Source organism: Mesoplodon bidens (genome assembly GCF_964165515.1).
Source record: "Mesoplodon bidens genome assembly, chromosome: 6".
Classification (NCBI taxonomy): Eukaryota; Metazoa; Chordata; class Mammalia; order Artiodactyla; family Ziphiidae; genus Mesoplodon; species Mesoplodon bidens.
This window is the reverse complement of record NC_138162.1, coordinates 9,328,768-9,342,383: the sequence shown is the minus strand read 5'-3', so window position 1 is coordinate 9,342,383 and position 13,616 is coordinate 9,328,768. Positions and strand designations below refer to the sequence as shown.

The window sequence follows — 13,616 nt, the reverse complement described above, 5'->3', positions numbered from 1 at the left end:
AGTTCTGTTGCTAGTAATGAGGTTCAGCATCTTTTCATGTTTATTGGCCATTTGTGGTTTTTTTTTTTTTTTTTTCTTTTGCGGTATGCGGGCCTCTCACTGTTGTGGCCTCTCCCGTTGCGGAGCACAGGCTCCGGACGCGCAGGCTCAGCGGCCATGGCTCACGGGCCCAGCCGCTCCGCGGCATGTGGGATCTTCCCAGACCGGGGCATGAACCCGTGTCCCCTGCATCGGCAGGCGGACTCTCAACCACTGCGCCACCAGGGAAGCCCCCATTTGTGTTTTTTTAATTAATTTCCTGTCTTTACAGTTGACTCATTTGGTTGGCTTTTTCTTACTGATTTGTAGGATTCCTTCATCTATTCTGTTTATTAATTCTTTGCCTGTTATATTTGTTATGTATATTTTTCTCAGACCATCATTGTCTTTCAACTTTGTTCATAGTATCAAACTTGGTTTGTTCATCTAATCAAAGTTTTTCACTTTATGTAGTCACATCTGTCAAATTTTTTCTTTTTGGACTTAAAGGTTTAAAAGATCTGCCTAGATGCTAAAATTAGTAAGTAGAAGTTTTAGAAGAAACAGTATATTCACATAGTCTCAAAGTATCTCACAAAATACTAATTACAAAAGAATAAAAGTGGGGAAACCAAGCAGATACCACCTTAAACAAGTGGTCCAAGTTAACATTACCAGTAAGGAGACAAATCAATATCTAGTGCCTCTTGATATGATTATAAATGTTACATATATATGTGAGAGAGAGAGAAGAAGCAAATATGGTAAAATGTTAACATTTTAGGGAATCTGGGCACTGGGTATACAGGAATTCTTTTTTTTTTTTTTTTGCGGTACACGGGCCTCTCACTGTTGCGGCCTCTCCCATTGTGGAGCACAGGCTCGGGACACACAGGCTCAGCGGCCATGGCTCACGGGCCCAGCCGCTCCGCGGCATGTGGGATCTTCCCAGACTGGGGCACGAACCTGCGTCCCCTGCATCGGCAGGCGGACTCTCAACCACTGCGCCACCAGGGAAGCCCATACAGGAATTCTTTGTATTATTTTTGTAACAACTCTAAATCTTAAATTATTTCAAAATAAAAATTAAAAAAATTAAAGACAGAAAAAGCCTGCCTATCCCAGGATTATAGAAATATTAGGCTTTATTTTGAGCCAATACTTCATCTTGTTTTGTTGATTTGGCTTTTTAAATACCCAGATTTTTATTTTGGGGTGTAGTATAAGGTGGGGTCTGACTTATTTTTTCCAGATGTGTAGCTGTGTTCCGAGCACCACCCTCTACCTCTCTGATGTGCAACAGTTGTCGTAGGCTAGGTCGCTGCATATACTGCACAGGGCTGTGCTTTAGTCTGGCTAAAAGCTCATTTCCTGACCCAGAGGTGGAACTCAGCAGCTTCTTTTCCCTTAGGGATAGGGCCCTTATGTAGACAACACAGTACATGAGGCAAACAAAAATAAGCTGTATTATGGTCTCCTTCTGACCTCTGCCGACCCTCAGCCAGACCACCAGGGTTGAGGGGGAGATAGCTGATCTGAGGGATCCACAAGGAATGGTGGATAGGCCTTGCCTGTAGGGCTGGGATGTGAGTCCCATGTGCCTTTTCAGTAGGTATAACAACAGCTACACTGCAGCAGGCCCAGGGCCAGGGGTAGCACCCCAGTTTGGTCAAATTATACCACTAACAAACAGCAAATCGTGCCCTTAACATTCAACCCTGGCTTTTGTGCTTAAATCTAAACTCCTGCATTATGACAGTGTTGCAACATCTTGCTTATAACTGGAAGCCTGCAGCCATCAACTCATTTAGGAAGCAGTTTGGTGATCAGTCTTGTTGCAGGATGACATTTGCTTGAGCCCCAAAGAGGGGAATTTTCCAGACTATTTCTAGGCTCTCTTCCATTTCATTAATTTATTTAACCTATTCTTCTACAATAACACACTGTTTTAGTTATTGAAATTTTATAGCATGTGGATTTTTTTGAAGTTAGCAATTCCTTGATTTTCTAAAAATTGAGGTGAAATTAACCTTTTTTTTTTTTTTTTGGCGGTACATGGGCCTCTCACTGCTGTGGCCTCTCCCGTTGCGTAGCACAGGGTCCGTACGTGCAGGCTCAGCAGCCATGGCTCACGGGCCCAGCCGTTCCGCGGCATGTGGGATCCTCCCGGACCAGGGCACGAACCTGCGTCCCCTGCATCGGCAGGCGGACCCTCAACCACTGCGCCACCAGGGAAGCCCCGAAATTAACCATTTTAAAGTGAGCAGCTCAGAGGCATTTAGTGCAATTACAGTGTTGTGTAACCATCACCTCTATCTAGTCCCAAAACATTTTGTCACCCCAAAAGAAAACCATGTACCCCTTAAAAAGTCACTGGCCTCCCCGCTCCCAGTCCCTGGCAGCCACCATCTGGGTTCTGTCTCTATCGATTTACCTATCCTGGATATTCTGTATAAATGGAATCATATAATGTATGACCTTTTTTGTTTGGCTTCTTTCACCCAGCATAATGCTTGCAAGGTTTTCATAGCATGTGTGATATCTGATAGAGTGATTTCCTTCCTTTCTGTTTTCATTTTTCAAAATTTTTGGTTATTATAACCTACTATCTGAAAGAACTTGAGAATCAACTTGTCAAATTCCACAAAATATTATGTTTTGACTCACAGTAAAATGCACTGAGTTAAGTTGATTTGAGGGGAATCCATATATTTACAATATTGAATTTTCCCATCTAGGAACATGGTTTGCATTTCTATTTATTTAGGTCTTGTTTTATGTCCTTCAGTAAAGTTTTATAGTGTTCCTCATATGTCATTTCAGTTCTGTATGTGCTTTGTTTCCAGTGTAAATGGGTTGTTTTTAAATACTGCTTTATTGAGATAAAATTGATCTACAGTATACTGCATACATCTTAAGTGTTCAGTTTGATCAATTTTGATGTAGGTATGTATACATCTGTGAAACCATCATCACGGTCAAGGTGACGAGCGTGTCCACCACTGCCACAGACCATTCCTAAGACACCACTGGTCTACTTTCTGTCACTGTAGACTAGGTTGCATTTTTTAGAATTTTAGATAAATTCTTTTTTTGGCCTGGCTTTTTTCTCTCGGAATTTTTTGTTTGAATTTTTTCTCTCAGAATAATTATTTTGAAATTCATCTCTATTGTTGAGTATATCAATAGTTTTTATTTGCTTGTTAATGAACAGTAAAGTACTTCATTGAATACTTACATGACAGTTTGCTTGTTGATGATTATTTGGGTTGTTTCCAGTTTGGACTATTAAAAATCAATCTACTCTGAACTTTCAGATACAAGTCTTTGTGTGGACATATGCTTTCATTTCTCTTGGGTAGATACCTAGGACTGGATGCTGGATTGAATGGTAGAAGTATGTTTAAACTTTTTAAGAAACTGCCAAACTATTTTCTAAATTTTTATATCATTTTGCATTCCTACCAGCAGGACATTAGAGTTTAGTTGTTTCATATCCTTGTCCACACTTAATTTTTTCATTCTTTTTAATTTTAGCCATTCTAGTGTGTGCGTAGTGGCATTTGATTATGGTTTTAGTTTGCATTTCTCTGATCACTGATGAATTTGAGTATCTTACCTTATGCTTTTTTTCCATAAAGTTATTTATTTATTTATTTATTTTTTGCCTGCGTTGGGTCTTCATTGCTGCACGTGGGCTTTCTCTAGTTGTGGCGAGTGGGGGCTGCTCTTCGTTGTGGTGCGTGGGCTTCTCATTGCGGTGGCTTCTCTTGTTGTGGAGCACAGGCTCTAGGCACGCGGGCTTCAGTAGTTGTGGCACATGGGCTCAGTAGTTGTGGCTCGGGGCTCTAGAGTGCAGGCTCAGTAGTTGTGGCACATGGGCTTAGTTGCTCCGCGGCATGTGGGATCTTCCCAGACCAGGGCTCGAACCCATGTCGCCTGCATTGGCAGGCGGATTCTTAACCACTGCGCCACCAGGGAAGTCCAACCTTATGTTTTTTTGCCATTGGTATATCTTCTTTGGTGAAGTATCTGTTCAGATTTTTTTGCCCATTTTTTAAATTGGGCTGTTTGTCTTACTATCCATTTTGAAGAGTTCTTTGTATATTCGAAATATCAATACAAGTCCTTTGTTGGACATGTGTTTTACAAATATTTTCTCCCAGTCTCTAGATTGCCTTTTTATTTTCTTCACAGTATTTTTGAAAGGCAAAAGTTTTAAAGTTTCATGAATTCAGATTATTAATTTTTTCTTTTGTAGTTAGTGTTTTATATTACATTTAAGAAATCTTTGCCAAATGCAGGTCAAGACTTTTCTCTATAATCTCTTCTAGAGGTTTTATGGATTTAGCTCTTACGTTTAGGTCAATGACTTATTTCAAGTTAATTTTTATATGTGTTATGATATAGGGATCAAGTGTCACTTTTACATATAGCTGTCAAATTGTTATAGCACCCTTTTTTTAAAAAAAAGAAAGATTATCCTTTCTTCATTGCATTGTTTTGGCACCTTTGTCAAAAATCAGCTAATCTTATATGTGTAAGTATATTGCTCACTGTATTCTATTCCATTGATCTCTATATCTATGTGCCAAAACCACACCCTTTGGTTATTGAAGCTTTATAATAATTTTCAAAGTCAAGTAGTCCTCTAACTTTATTCTTTTTCAAAGTTATTTTGGTTATCGTAGGTCCTTTGACTTTTAATATAAATTTTAGAATCAGTATGTCAATTTCTACAGGAAAGGCCTGCTGGGATTTTGATTGGGATTGTAGTAAATGTATGGATCAATGTGCAGAGAATCGACATCTTAACAGCACTGAGCCTTCAGATCCAATAACATGGTATATCTCTTCATTTATTTAAGTCCTCTTTAATTTCTCTCGTGAATCTTTTTTTAGTTTTCAGTGTAGAAGTCATGAAGAGCTTTTGCTATATTTTTCCTTAAGCATTTCATATTTTTGATGCTATTGTAAATGGTATTTATTTCCATTTTAATTCATTCTGTTTTAAAAGAGAGATAACAATTCATTTTTGTTTATTGACTTGGTATTCTGCAACCTTGATTAGTTCTTATGCTTTTTTTTTTTTTTTAGTATTCCTTAAAATTTTCTTCATAGACCATCGTGTTGTCTGTGAATAAAAACAATTTTGCTTCTTCATGTTTGGTCTGTATGCCTTTTATTTATTTTTCTTGCCTTATTCACTGACTAGATCACTGGCTAGAACCTCCAGTGCACTATTGAGTTGAGGTGGTGAAGGCAGACATGCTTGCTTTGTTCCAGATCTTAAGAGAAAATCATTCAGTGTTTCACCACTTCATTATAGTGTTAGCTGTAGATTTTTTTTGGTAGATAGTCTTTAACAGGATTAGGAAGTACCCTTCTAGAGAGTTTTTATCATATATGGGTGTTGAATTTTGTCAAACACTTTATCTGCCTCTATGTAGATGGTCATATGGCTTTTCCTTTTGTCTTTTATTATGATGAAATATACTGATGGACTTTCTTTAATTAATTTTTATTGGAGTATGGTTGCTTTACAATATTGTGTTAGCCTCCACTGCACAACAAAATGAATCAGCCATACACATACAGACATCCCGTCCCTTTACTGATTGACTTTTGGATGTTAAACCAAACTTGCATTTCTGGAATAAACCCCAAATGACATACTTTGTTGTCCTTTCAATATATCATTAGATCAGTTTGGGAAAAAATTTTAAGACATTTTATATAGAGGTTCATGAGAAATATTGATTGTTCTGTGGTTTTCTTTTCTTATAATTTCTTTGTCCGGTTTTGGTATTAGGGTAATGCTGGAGTCATAGAATGAGTTGGAAAGTGTTCCTTCCTCATCTGTTTTCTGGAATAGTTAGTGTAGAATTGGTATTTTTTCTTCTTTAAATATTTATAGAATTTACCAGTGAAGCTATCTGGACATAGGAGTGTTTTTAACTTCAGTTCAAGTTTTTAAATAAATATAATGCTACTTAAGTTACCTACTCTTAAATGAGCTTTGGTAATCTGTGTCTGTCATGGAATTTTTCCATTTAAGTTTTCCAATGCCTGGGCATAAAGTTGTTCGTAATATCTCCTTATCTTTTTAAATCTCTGTGGGATCTGTAGAATATCCTCTTCTTCATTCCCAATAATTATAATTAGTATCAGCTCTCTTTTTTTCTTCCTTGGGCTGCCTGGGTTTTATTAATCTTCTCAAGAAACTAGCTTTTTTGGTTTTATTGATTTTTCTCTATTATTTTTGTTTTCTGTTTTATTATCTTTATTCCTTCTACTTACTTTGGATTCAATATTTTTGTTTTTTATTTTTTTAAATAAATTTATTTATTTTTTGGCTGTGTTGGGTCTTTGTTGCCATGCACAGGCTTTCTTTAGTTGTGGTGAGCGGGGGCTACTCTTCTTTGTTGCGGTGCATGGGCTTCTCATTGTGGTGGCTTCTCTTGTTGTGGAGCACGGGCTCTAGGCACGTGGGCTTCAGTAGTTGTGGCACACGGGCTCTACAGCACAGGCTCAGTAGTTGTGGTGCATGGGCTTAGTTGCTCCGCGGCACATGGGATCTTCCCGGACCAGGGCTCAAACCCGTTTCCCCTGCATTGACAGGTGGATTTTTAACCACGGCGCCACCAGGGAAGTCCCAAAACAGTGGACATTTTTTTTTTTTTTTTTTGGCTGTGCCGTGCGGTTTGTGGGATCTTAGTTCCCTGACCAGGGATTGAACCCACGCCCCCTGCAGTGGAAGCGTGGAGTCTTAACCACTGGACCGCCAGGGTAGCCCCTTATTTTTTTTTTATAAATTTATTTATTTGTTTTTATTTTTGGCTCTGTTGGGTCTTCATTGCTGTGCATTGGCTTTCTCTAGTCGTGGCGAGCAGGGGCTACTCTTTGTTGTGGTGTGTTGGCTTCTCATTACAGTGGCTGCTCTTGTTGTGGAGCACAGGCACCAGGAGCACGGGCTTCAGTAGTTGTGGCACTCAGACTCAGTAGTTGTCGCGTGCGGGCTTAGTTGCTCTGCGGCATGTGGGATCTTCCTGGACCAGGGCTCGAACCTGTGTCCCTTGCATTGATAGGCAGATGCTTAACCACTGCGCCACCAGGGAAGCCCCACCCCCTTGTTTTTTTAAAAGTAGAGGTTTGGGTCATTGATTGGAGAGCTTTCTTCATTTCCAACAAAAGCAATGTAATGCTGTGAATTTCCCTCTAACTCTGCATTAGCTGCATCCCTCAAATTTTGATATGTTGTGTTTAATTTTAATTCCATTCACAATACTGATTTCCCTTTTGATTTCTTCTATGACCCATGGGTTGTTGAGGTGTGTGTTATCTTGCTTCCATATGTTTGTGGATTTTGTAGATATACCTTTGTTATTGACATCTTATTTAATTCTTTGTCATCAGAGAATAACTCAGTTTTATGGCCTAGCATGAGTCAGCAAACTTTTTCTGTAAAGGTTCAGATAGTAAATATTTTAAGCTTTGTGGGCCACATATGGTCTCGATTGCATATTGATTTTTTTTTTAACCCTTAACAAATAGAAAAACCATTTGTAACTCACAGGCTGTACACAAACAGGCTACAGGATGGATTGGCCTACATTGACCCCAATCCTAGACTATGATCCGTAAATGTTTCTTTTCTCCTGAAAGGAATGTGTATTTTGCTGTTCTTGCAGTTGGAAAATTTCTGGTCATTATTAAAATAGTTCTTCTTCATCTTTCTTTTCTCTGGGACTCTTAATTACATGTATATAGACCACTTGATATTGTCCCACAGCTCAGGTAGCTTAGATGAACACATGGAAGGAAATAACATAGATATAATCATGACGTAAGAGAAGAGAAATTAGAAGTAAGAGAAAAGAGGGGAAAGTTGTTAATTGAGAATTGATTCTTTGTAAAAAGCATAATAGATAAACTTTTGGTAAATATAATAGTAAAAGGAAAGAAAATAAATATAAGCAGAATTTAGATTGCAAAGAGGAAAGTAAGAGTATAAGGACATTTGAAAATTATAAAAGAATATGATGTCTAGCTCTTATGTTCATCCTATGCAACTAAAATTGAAAATCTTGATGTGTTAGATCATTTCTACTGCTATTTAAGAAGAAATTTCATAACAAACCCATATCAAAGGAAGAAATTGGAAAAGTCGTTAGAGAATTATTACCAACAAAAGCACTCAACTCTTTGAGTTGGCCCAACTCTTTTTAAGGCAGCAGTCTATAAAATTGTCAAGAACAGGTAATTCCCACATTCTGCCAGCTATCTTAAAACTTCGAAAAAAGTTGGGAAGCTTCTCAGTTTGTATAGAGGAAAACTAATCTTTTAAAAATTTATCTTATGTCCAACAACCTCGTTGAATTCTTCTATTGTTTCTACTTCCCCACCCTGTTTCTTGGCTGTTCCGTGACCCTTTGGATCATGTTTTAGGCTGACAAGTTTTTTATGAGCTTTATGCGATAGGAAATTATGTGATTGCACATTGAATGATGTTTGTGGAGAGGGGCAGGTGAGAGGGGAAGGGCTTAAGAAGGGGTGGACCTGTTGACTAAGCAAATGTCCAACAACTCTATATTCTCCACTGTTTTTTGTAAGGCCTGTTGAATAGTCTCCCAGTGCCTCTCCCTAACTCCATTCTAACCTGTCTTTCCTTCATTCTCTCCAGGGGAAACTTTCTAAAAGATCAGATTACTCACCTGCTTAGACTTGTCCTCCAGCCCTCTGTTTTTAGATTCAAAGGCAAGTTCATTGTTTTACTTACTACTGAATGCTTAGCAGCTAGCCCTCCGTGGGTGTTTATCAAATGGGTGGACCTCACTGGAATCTAAGACCTTTTTGATTTGCCCCTTCCCTGCATTTCTAGCCCTCCTCCCGCCCGTGGGAACTCTGTATAGTTCTCCAGATGTGCTGTTGCCAGTCTCCGTGCCTTTGTTGCATGCACTCCGTTCCTCTCCCTGTGGAATTATGTTCGAGCTCTGTGTTGAGCTATGATAGTGCCTTTACTTTCCTCCATTGCAGCTCTTACCACTCTAGTTACAGAGGCCGGTTAGCGTGTCCCTTTCCCTGCAGCCGAGGCCCTGGAGGCCGTGCCGTGGTGTCTTTCATAGGCTCTCCCTCCAGCACGGTGCTTGGCTGCGTCCGTGCTCCACCAGGCATGCAACGAGCGTTTATTGAAGTCACTGACTCCTTTCTGTTTTGCCTTTCTGTGTCTGGGATATTGGATGCCAACATCCAGCTGAGTTATGTTTGTGTTAAACATGAATTGAAATGCAATTACAGCTGGCAATGTGGTTTGAGGGCTGAGTAATAGAGTAAATAAGAAGGGTGACTTAGTCACGAGTGCCAGTTCATCTCCTTTGCTTTCCCGCCTCCTGTCATTGAGTGTGACTCATGAGCCGCATGAGTTCAACTTGTCTTCTCTTAAATCCTATCACTTTCACTCTTCCTGTGCTCCTAGCCTTGTTGGGTCTCTTCCAGGGCGCCTTTGTTAAAACCGGTCAGAAGCCCACAGCCAGGCCTTTGTGGGCTGGTTGGTTCCCACAGCACCTCCACGGCCCGCTCTGGTGGTCTGTGTGGAGCCTGGACAGAGGGGGGCCAGTGACATGGGGCAGGGGGAGCCTGGGCCAGGGTGCAGCCGGCATCCTTCCTCAAGCCCCGGACGCCACGCACGGTCGCTGGGGTTTCTGCTGATCCCAGGATCACTAGTTTTCACTGTTTTCTTAGCCAGATCCTGCTAGCACCCTAGCTGAGGCAAAAACAGTGCCTTTTATCAAAGATGTTGCCCTCTTATCTTAGACCCGTTTTGTTTTTCTTAGCCTCGTTGAACTGCATTCAGGAATTCTATCTTATAATTTGGTCTTACCTTGAAGTTAACTGATTTGGTTTGATGGAAAAACTTCCTTCTTGTTCTGAAGAAGACACTTAGATGTCTTGGGGTCTCCAGAATCTTTCAGCCCTGTGCCCTTGCCTGTTAATGAGCATTTCTATAGTCTCCCTAAGTCGGCCTGCAGGCTCCTTCATAGAAGCACACTCTCCTAGGTGCGGAGGAGGGTTCCTTAAACTTTAGAGACTGAGCAGTTGACGAGGGGAAGCATTCAGGTATTAGCAGTCATTTGTCAAGCGCTCACCACGTGCAGGTCCTGCGCTGGGCCCCGGGCATGGTCAGGTGCAGTCCCCGCCCACAGGCAACTCACAGACCCAGACAGGAGGGGTAAAATGAGCAAAGGCATGGAGCCCCTCTTCCTTCCCAAGATTGATCCCCCCACGAGAGGGGAGTTCTCACTTCCACGTCTTCCTGCCTTGGTTCTTGCCTGTAAACCCCTCCCGTGAAACTCTCTCTCCTTCTCTCCCTCTTCTCTCCCCCTCCCCTCTCCTCACAAACATGCTTCTGTCCTCTCTGTTCCTGAAATCAGACGCAGCTCGCCCCATGCTCCCTAAGTGTCTCGCTCGATAGCTTTTTCCTAATTTTTATTCTTCTTGATCTCATCTCAGCTTTGGATGCTGTTGACCAGTTTCTTCCTTCCTTACTGTGTTCGCTTTCTGAATTTAGAACTAACACACGCTCATTGTAGACAATTTGGAAGATATAGAAAAGTACAAGGAAGAAAAAAAGTGGCTCATAATCCTGTCACTCAGAGGAAAAATGCTGTTAACGTTTTGACGTACCTCCTTTAGTTTTTTTCCCTCCGTGTGTGTGTCTTAGCAGTAGTGGGATTCTGTCATATAGTCTATGTGATAACATGCTTATGATTGCGTTGTACGTTACTACTATACGATCGCAGTGTTTCCTTGAGTCGTCAGATATCCTTCTCTAGCCCTTCTTGCGTGAAGCACTCTTATCCCTTAAATGAGATTCCGCCTCTCTCCTGCCTTGTTCTTCCCCGATTTCCCCTTTGCGTGGTATCTCTGCCACCCCCCCTCCCAGGTTCTGACCCAGTCTCCTTCACTGTATGCTCTCCTCCAGCCTGGGGCCCAGCCATTCCCCACTCCTCACCCACCCATGCTAGCCTCGCTCCTCAGCCAGGCCCACGTTTCCACCTGCCTGGCAGACAAGCCCACAGGTCGAGGCTGGCTGACACTCACTCTGAATATTCCCAAACTGAGCTGTCTTGTGTGTCCTCCCCAACTCCCCAGCCAGGTCCCCAACCCACAGCTGCCCCTGCTCTGAACTCCCTCCCACTTAGAGGCCAGACTCCTCCTGGGCCTCTTCCACCCAGCCCCCTGCCCCTCCCACACCCCGTCTGGCAGTTTCTTGGATTCTCCCCCTGCTTCAGCTTTTGCATCATCCTTTTCTGTCTCTGTCACCCGAGGGCAGGACCTCACCATTCGTGTCCTGGATAGTCTCTTCCAGGAGGACTCTGGTCCCTCCCTTCTCAGCTCTGGATTTTCTCCTTTCAGCATCACTCTTAGAATTTCTCTTCCCGCTCTGAGCTCTCCAGACACTCTCCCTCTTGCTCAGGGGCGAGCCCTGAGTCCTGCACCTGCCCTGCTCCTGCACCTTGACGTGTGTCTCCTCTCACAGTCCAGCCATCCCAGCTTCTCGCAAGTGGGTCTCTTAGGACCCAGGCCCCTGTCATTTCTGGTCCTGTCTTTTCTGGGGCCATGCCTTCCCCTCTTCCTCTGCTTCATTCCTGCCTGTTGATGGTTTATGAGGCCCCCACCTAAAGCTGCCTTTGATTCTTCTCTCGCCCCAGCCCACCTCCCTGCACCCTGAATATCCGTGCTTTGTCTGTCCCTGTGCTAGGTGCTTCCATATCTACTTCACAGAGTGACCACATGAAGATACTATTATAATCTTGTTTTACAAATAAGAAAACAACCTTACAGAGCTCAAGGGCTCAAGATCACACAACAGGTGTGGATGAGCCGAAATGAAACCTGGGTCTCCGGCCTCTAAGTGTTGCCCTCTTGCTGATTCATCACGTCTTCTGGCTTTCCTCTGAGGGAGGTTCCGTGTCTTACTCATACTTGTATATGCTGAAGCGCATGGTGCAATGCCTTGCGTATCGTAAGTGCTTAGTAAATATTTGCTGAAAGAAAAGTAAAGACTTGTGGCCTGAAGGGATGAATTGCAGCCTAGTGATGACTGTACCCATAGGTAGAAGTCTCTATTTAAAACCAGGTCAGCCAACATACCCCACTGCGGCACGGGAGGGACACAGTGCTTCTGATACAATGTGAGCAGCAATATTTACCACTGAGGAAGTGTTTTCTGTATTCTGGGTGCTCGGCAAGGCTCATAATTGTCTCTTTTAATTATTACTACAGCTGCGTGAGATAGAACCTATTGTCTCCATTTACAGAGGCAGAAGCTGAGGCTCAGAGAGGTTGAGGAACTCAGCCAAGGTCACACAGCTACTAAGTGGCAAAGCCAGGATTTGACTTCACATCTGTCCTGTACCAAAGCCCATGGTTTTTTTTGTGTGTGTGTGTGGTACGCGGGCCTCTCACTGCTGCGGCCTCTCCCGCCGCGGAGCACAGGCTCCGGACGCGCAGGCTCAGCGGCCATGGCCCACGGGCCCAGCCGCTCCGCGGCATGCGGGATCCTCCCAGACTGGGGCACGAACCCATGTCCCCTGCACCGGCAGGCGGACTCCCAACCACTGCGCCACCAGGGGAGCCCAAAGCCCATGTTTTAAGCTGCTGTGTTCTGCCTCCCTGGCCCAGGAGAGTAGGTATTGGGCCGTGTGAGGCCTAGGTTGTTAGCTCATAGCCAGTAAGGGACTTTGGAACACTGTGCCATGGTTAGCCAGGACAGAGCGGGTGGTCTTCAGGGTCTGAGCTAGGCTTCAGCAGCAGCTTCTTTTTTGTTCTCTTTTCCTTCCTCTGCTTGGCAGACTCATCCTCCATAATGAAATTCTTACTCTCCGGATTCCGTGATAGAGAGAGAATCAGTGAACCCTGCCTTTTTTTTTTTAATTAACAATATCTTCATAACATTTTAAAAATTATAAAAGCTCATTTCAGAAAATCCAAATCATATAGAATTACAGGAATAAAGAGCAAAAATATTACCTTTTCTTCTCTGTAATCCTACACGTATTATTAACAGTTTGGAAATACCCTGCTAGGCTTGTTTTTTCCTTTTTCAAGAAATTATATTTATTTTTAATAAAATAAGGAATACAAAAACCTCTTATTTTAGAAATATCAAACAACACAGCCAAAGCTCAAGCACCTGTCGACCGCACCTCTGATTTCTATTAGCTGCTGTCATCCGTTGGCTTTTTCTTCCTTCTCCTCTGCATTTGCATATGTAAGTAACTTTCAGAACTACAGCTTCATAACTTGTCCTCTCAGTATGAATTAGATCATGCAGTGAGCTCTCGCTACATCTTTACTGAAGGATGCACGTGTCATTTAGCTCTTCCTACATCAGCATCTGTAGGTCACACACGTTCCCGCTCCCCGGTGTGTGGTGTCCGTGTAGGCTGAGGCCTCTGTGCAGGCATCCTCCCACTGCTCAACTTTTAGTTTCATTCTGGTTTTTCGCTAAACAAAGCCTTAGTACAGTCCTCCTTGTTTGGGTCTCCAGGCTTAGCAAATAAGAATAAGAATACAGCATACCCAGTTGAGTCTGA

General features: G+C 42.5%; 1 protein-coding gene across 4 annotated transcripts in view; it reads left to right on the top strand.

Moving 5' to 3' along the window:
• The window catches only part of MVB12B (multivesicular body subunit 12B), a 194,437-nt gene that overhangs the window by 32,972 nt on the left and 147,849 nt on the right, over positions 1-13,616 (top strand). The gene's annotated exons all lie outside the window — the stretch shown is intronic.